This window comes from Tetrao urogallus (genome assembly GCF_951394365.1).
Source record: "Tetrao urogallus genome assembly, chromosome: 1".
In the NCBI taxonomy this organism is placed as follows: Eukaryota; Metazoa; Chordata; class Aves; order Galliformes; family Phasianidae; genus Tetrao; species Tetrao urogallus.
Genome location: NC_136813.1, coordinates 157,733,333 through 157,739,990, shown reverse-complemented (window position 1 = coordinate 157,739,990; position 6,658 = coordinate 157,733,333).

Here is a 6,658-nt window from a genome sequence, read left to right as displayed (position 1 = left end):
AATGCTCTTGCATTAAAGCTTTACAACATGACTCAACTTAACTATTTTTGTAGTTTCTTCTACCAAATAGCCTTTTGTTTTCAATAACATTCCTTAATATTTTTGTAGCCAAGTGCATTTTCTTTTTCTGGTGAACTGGAAATGGATGGTGATCAAGGAAGAATTTGGAAATTATGCATTTGCTGAGCTTTCACACATTGATCTGAGACAGTGTGAGTTCTTTGATTTGAGCGGATCTGCAGTAGTCCAGCTGAAACTGCTGTACAAATTTTCAAGCTGAAGAGACGCTGATATGTTAAAAATAATTTTGTAAATGAATGAGTTTTCCCTATTTCAAATGTTTACAAAAATACTTCTAAGTATTTGTTGCTGGTTGAATGTAGATTTGAAATGGACATTTTTACTTAGGCAGTTTAATGTCCAAATACTGAATTTTGTGTAACTGGGAGTGGATGAACAGTATATTTTTACATTAACATATCTTCACTTTATATATGCATATATATTTACACACATACACTATATACACAGATGTTTGTGAATACTAGAAGGATAGTCATATTTTCAATATCTGAATAAATGTGACTGTTCATTCATATGAATCAGTTTGGCCAAATTAATGCACAGCTCAAACCTGGGCTCTTTTTCAGAACTGTTTTCTAACTGAAGGTAGTTCATGTGAATACTTTCAGTCTTACATTTGAGGTAATTTTGCGATGGTTTCTTGCAAACTTTACTAATGTTTATCTTTGCTAATATATTAACTGATCAGTTAACTACTTACACTGTTTTTATGCCAAAATTATTTGCAGAATTAATAAACAGGTTATTAAAAAGTAATCACAGTTAACACTAATGCATTTTTTTGTATATGCAAAAGGCAGTGTGAGTTTATTCCATGCCATGCTGATGTCTTTGACGTTATGTGAAATTTAACATAACTGATAAAGTGTATTCATTATTTGGTAACTATTGTACATATTATAAAATAAAAATCAAAGCTAATTTAGTGTTTTTAATTAAATCGTATTTAATTAAACTAGAAAAAATCTAGTTGTCTCTTTGATGTAAGAATGTGAGACAGAGGGGACAGCTAACAACTGTTAGTCCGTTGGCATTGTGCATTCTGTGTAGCAAAGAGCAGTGGGAATATTTGCTTCTTACAGAGTGGTGTATGCCTTTCATCTGTAGCCTCTTGGTGGTGGATGTGAAGGAGCTTTCTTTTCTGCAGCAGTCTGCTGTTACAAACATGACTTGTACCATCTAAAGCAAATACAAGCAATACAAAAGGGCTTTAATAGATGAATAAAGTCGTTACAACTATCTGAGACCCGATTAAACTTCTCACACTGATTGTGAACAAACACTGAAGAGCTGAATCAGTACGAGCTTTGTTTTTAATATTGCCCATGTGCTATCTCTCATCAGTTAATAAGAGAACCTTATGCGTTAAAAGTCAAGGATTCACGGCACAGCGAATCTGTGGCCTTTCATTTCCTGCTCAGGAAATTACTGGAAGCATCAGGCCTTTGTTCGGTGTGGAGCATTGTGCTTCTCGGCAGTTAATCTCATGTGGCACAGAATACGTAAAGGCTTTAGAATTTATATCATCAACACCGTGGCTCACATACACTGAGTTTCGGTATTTTTGGTGCACCGAATTCACTTTGAAGTGCATTTGTTAAATATTTTTGTGAAAAAGTGTTAAAATTAACCTAGGGAAGGGAAAGCTACAACTGAGATGTTGTGGGCAAGTCTGTCCATTAACTATGTGTGCATCTTAGTTATTTAGGGTATGCAGTCAAAAAATGCAATATATTCAAATCTTGAAGAAAATCCTAATTGAATGTTTAAATGTTTAGGAAAAGAATATTTCATCATAGAATGGCTTGGGGTGGAAGGAACCCCAAAGATTATAAAGCTCCAACAGCCCACCACAGGCAGGGCCACCAACCTCCCCATTTAATACTAGACCAGGCTGCCAGGGCCCCATCCAACCTGGCCTTGAACACCTCCAGGGAGAGGGCAAAAAGAATATTTAAGTGGGATTCTGTTATTTGCTACCATTTAAATCATGCTTGATAAGAAATACTACAAAGCTTTGTTTAAAAAAAAACAAAAAGGACAGAAAGAAAAAGTAAAGTTTGTCTTCCTTTTTTGGGGATAAAATTCTTTTCCCTTCATGGGATGGCAAGGATGAGAAACTTGCCCCTGAACTACAGCGAGCAGCTATTGTGGAGTGTAGAAAGTGGTAAGCTTACTCTGCCTTCAGCAGTCAGGAGATGAATGCCCCCTTTCGTGTTCATTGCCTGTAGGTTCCTTCCTACTCCCTTGCAGCTTGCAAAGGGCTGAAATCAGGAGGAACCTCATCCTCATGCTGGAATATAAGTGGCAATAATTGTAAACAGATTACTGCAAACCTGTTTTGTTTTCTAATGCTTGGACTTGAAGGCAATTTATTTATTTATTATTTTTTTTTTTTGGTGGGGGGGGATATATTTAAAACTTAATACTTCTCAGTCTTGGTATTCAAATAGCATCTCTTCCAAAGTAAAGTTTATTTTTATGTACCCCTCAAGAGATGCTGCTCCCTGGCTAGCATAACTGGACAATTTTATTTGCTCAAAAGTAATTTCTTCAGGATTTTTGCTTCTGTTTGACAACAAGAAGTTACCTTAACAAAAAGGAGAATCTGCCAAAGGTTCATAGGAATTTGGACCAATGTGAACGTTTAATAGAATAGATTTGGTACTGGGAGGTCTAAAATGGTTACAGAAGGATGATGTATTTGGTTACCTGTTGTAGTCATTCACGCTTCAGTTATACAGAGTGAATTTAGCAAAGGTGTCCTTGTCCATCTGTCATCAGTGTATTTGCACCCAGCAAGTGTCACAGCCAGTGGTCTTCAAACCTATATCAGGTGTGGAGGTTTTGTATTCACTGTTGTGGGTGATTGAACAAAGGCTACATAACACGGTATGGTCCTGATTGCTTTAGGAACCTGGTGTGGAAATATTGTGATTTTGACTATATTAGCAATTTTTTTTTTTTGCATCTGTAGTATAATTAAAATGAAGGCAGTCAATGAGCCCAGCTTTGTTGCTAACAATTTCTTCATAGCATATTTGTGCTTTTCTGGTGGACAAACTAATGATGTTGATAGTGCTTCTTCAGCTGCTCTAAGGGATTATTATTTTTTCCTTTCTTTTCCCCCACATATTCCTTGCTGAAATATGTTTTGGCTCCCAGTCAGCCTAAGCAGTGAGATTCCTCACTGGTTCAGGTGCAGATTACTGAGCACCTAAGCAAATCTCCACTGCAGAAAATTGTCAGCAGTAAAAGGTATCCTTGGAGCTTTATGAGATAATGTTTTAGTTCAAAATATGTTTGAGATTTTTTTTTTTTTTTTTCACTTTCCTGAAATGATTTTTGTTACTAAAATTGAAGAAAAAAGATTTTATTGTAAATGAGTTGGCATTCAGTATTTAGTCCATAAACAGAATTCTTGGTAGCACTAGCACAATTGATGCATACTGTAGTGTAATGCAAGTGAAGCCTGACCAAGTTGGGAACCAAGTCTGTAGGCAACATCTCTGCTCTCCTCAAAAGGATCCTTGTTAGACAGCAGGGGAAAACGCTAATGAAGTTATTGGTGTTTTAAAAGTGCATCTGAGAATTGATTGACAAAGTGGGTTGTGAGGAAAAACAATCAGTTTTGATCAATACTCTTACACAGATACAGCTTAAAATAGAAGTTAGTTGGTTCATGGGCTGTAGGAAGCTGTCTGGTAATGCTATTTTTCTGTAGCTGACTAAATATCTTGGAATATATTTTCCAGCCTTTTGGCTGCTTTCTAAACACTTCGAGATCATGCTTGGTGCCACCTCCATCTGTGTGGAAGTGATGACAGAGGTCAGCACTTGTTCATACAGGAGAAATTCTCTGAGATGCTCTATGGATGGTGTGCCTAAGGCAGGCATCCCAACCCTTGGTTCTGCTCATGCAGTTAGGCACCTGAATTTGAAGCACGTACTGCATGTGAGCATCAGTAAGATGCATACCTAACCTAGCAGACAGGTTTCATATGCATGTGCAGTTATGTTTGATTTAAAGATGCTTTCAAATGCTTTTCTTCTAATGGTGTTAAAAAAAACAAAATGAATTATGCTTCATGTTTAGTAGGACCTGATAATGTCTGCTATTCAATTAAGCGTTATAATGTCACTGCATTGCAGGCCTTGTATATGTTCAGCTTTAATTTCACTTTTCATTTAAGTGGGGATTTTAACCATAAACATTTTGCAGAGAATGTGTGCTATATTTTCACGTTAAATAGCCGTATCTTTGCACAAATTGAATTTCCTGACGCATTCTAAACAAAAAAATAATTTGTAGGATGTCACTTTTTACCTCATCCCAAATAAATGTCAGAATTGAGTCAATATGTATTTCAAACTCCATGTAATTCAAATAAATTAAGTCTTCCAGATGGGTTATGTTTTGAAGGAATTGGATTATAATGTAAGTTTTGATTATATAGGATGCACACCCTACTGTAACGTTAGTTCTTATGCCTTTCAGATATATTTCTAACGAACTGTAGGGCCCTGTTGTGTAGAAGCAAACTTTTTGCCCAGGCAAAGGGAGACTGCTGGCCACACTGTTCCTCTGGCTGACTCCAGCAGAGTGCCCATCCAGGCTCTCTCTGGAGATGGGTATGGAGGAAGGTGGAAATACTCATGGATGGAGACAATGGCAGTTTAACAGGGAAAGCAAAAGGTGCTCCTGCAAGCAAAGCATTACGAGGATTTCATTATCTACATCCACAGGCAGGCAAATGTCCAGTGCATGGAAAGCAGGGCCTCAGCGCATGTGGACAGATAACACTGTGACTGCACACGTCCCTGCTTCCTCCTCCTCTCCCTGTGCTTCTCTGGCTGAGCACAGCGTCATACAGCAAGGGATGTCCCTTCGGTTGGATTGAGCCAGCTCCTGGCTGTGTGTTCCTAACCTTGTGCCCACCCCTTGATTAAGAGGAGACAAGACCTCAGTGCTGCACACAGCCTGCTCAGCCGGAGCCAGAATATCAGTGTTACCAGCAGTGTACAGCTGCAAATCTAAAGCACAGCACCATAGGGGCTGCTATGGGGAAAGCTCACTCCATCCTGGCCAGACACAGTATGAAATGATGACGGCCACTCTTCGTGGTGTCTGACCTTGAGCTAGAAATAAATTAATCCTTTCTCTTGAAGTTGACACTTCTTAAATGGTCTTTTAGATTTGATACAGAAACAATTGTATTACACAGAAGCAACTTGTATTCAGTTGTTCTGTTTTATGTCATAACTCCACATAACACCAGAAAGTTCTCCCATAGGCTTCTGGTGATTGAATCCTAGATGGAATCGTGCTTTGAGTTATGTGAGCATGGGCCAGCTTTGGATGTTCGTGCTGGAGAGCTTTTCACGTGCTCTTCTGATTTGACTTTTAAAGTTACTGACATAGGAGACCAAGGTCTTCAACATACAGGCACTTGGGTTCAAAGTCCTGGTAATTCTTCCAGCAGCAAACCAGTATGACTATTGCTAGAGAAAGTGTCAGTCCTGATTCCTTGCTCTCTCCCTTGCACTGCTGGCTTGCTTGTGCTGGCAGGATCCATTTGTGCAGGTGTGCAGTGGATCATGTAGAGGACCTGATATATTTCAGAGCTAAATACCTCTTGTCTCCAATCATACTGCACATTTTTTCACTGTGCGTATATACCTGGATATGTGCATACCTATATTTATTAAAATCATGGATTTGCAATACTGGAAGGCACTTCTAAAAGCTCATGAACAATAGACTAGTGAGTATCTCCTGTTGGAAGGTGTATCTTACATCTGCTAGCTGCTTGTCTAATCTCTTCAAGGCTTCCTGTAAGGTTGCATCTACAGCCTCTGCAGGCAACCGTTCCGTGGCCCTTGCTCTTGCTGTTAGAAGCCTTTGCTGTACGGTGAATCTTCTGCTCTCCATACTGACATGGAAACATTTTTTTCCTTCCAGCAATCTTCTATGTTCCTAGTTTTGTCTTTACTTCTGCTTAGGACAAACATAATTGGAATAACTTCTTTTTTTTTTTTTTTTTTTTTCCTGTACCAATCATTTTTCTTTCTACCATCCAGACAAGTGTTGGTCCATATAATTTATTTTCCCCACTGTTGAGATGTAAACCAGACATAGAAGCTTGAATGAGATTACATGCATTGAACAGGATTGGAGGTTATCTTTGTAAATATGGCAGAATCTTACTTAAACACTTATGTATGTTTGCATGTTTTGTGTATTGTATGCTTCCAGGTAGAGTGAATGGTGATGATTTTCTGCAACTCTGACTCCCTTGATGTGAGTTCTGCCTTCTCATAATTGTGTAGCTGGTCTACAAGAAGCTCCCCAACAACACACATCCAAGATCTGCTTAATTTTTTTAACTGCTAAGCACCTCCAAGTTAAGTATAGTAGAAAGTTAAGGGTGGCCACTACATGGTCTGCTACACAGCGTAGGAATGGGGACAGGCACTTGTGTCTCTCCCGTTCCTTACACCCTTCCATTTAACAGCAAACCTGCCCTTTTGTCTAATCTATTTCATCTTTTCCTTATCTGTCTTGTGAGAATGT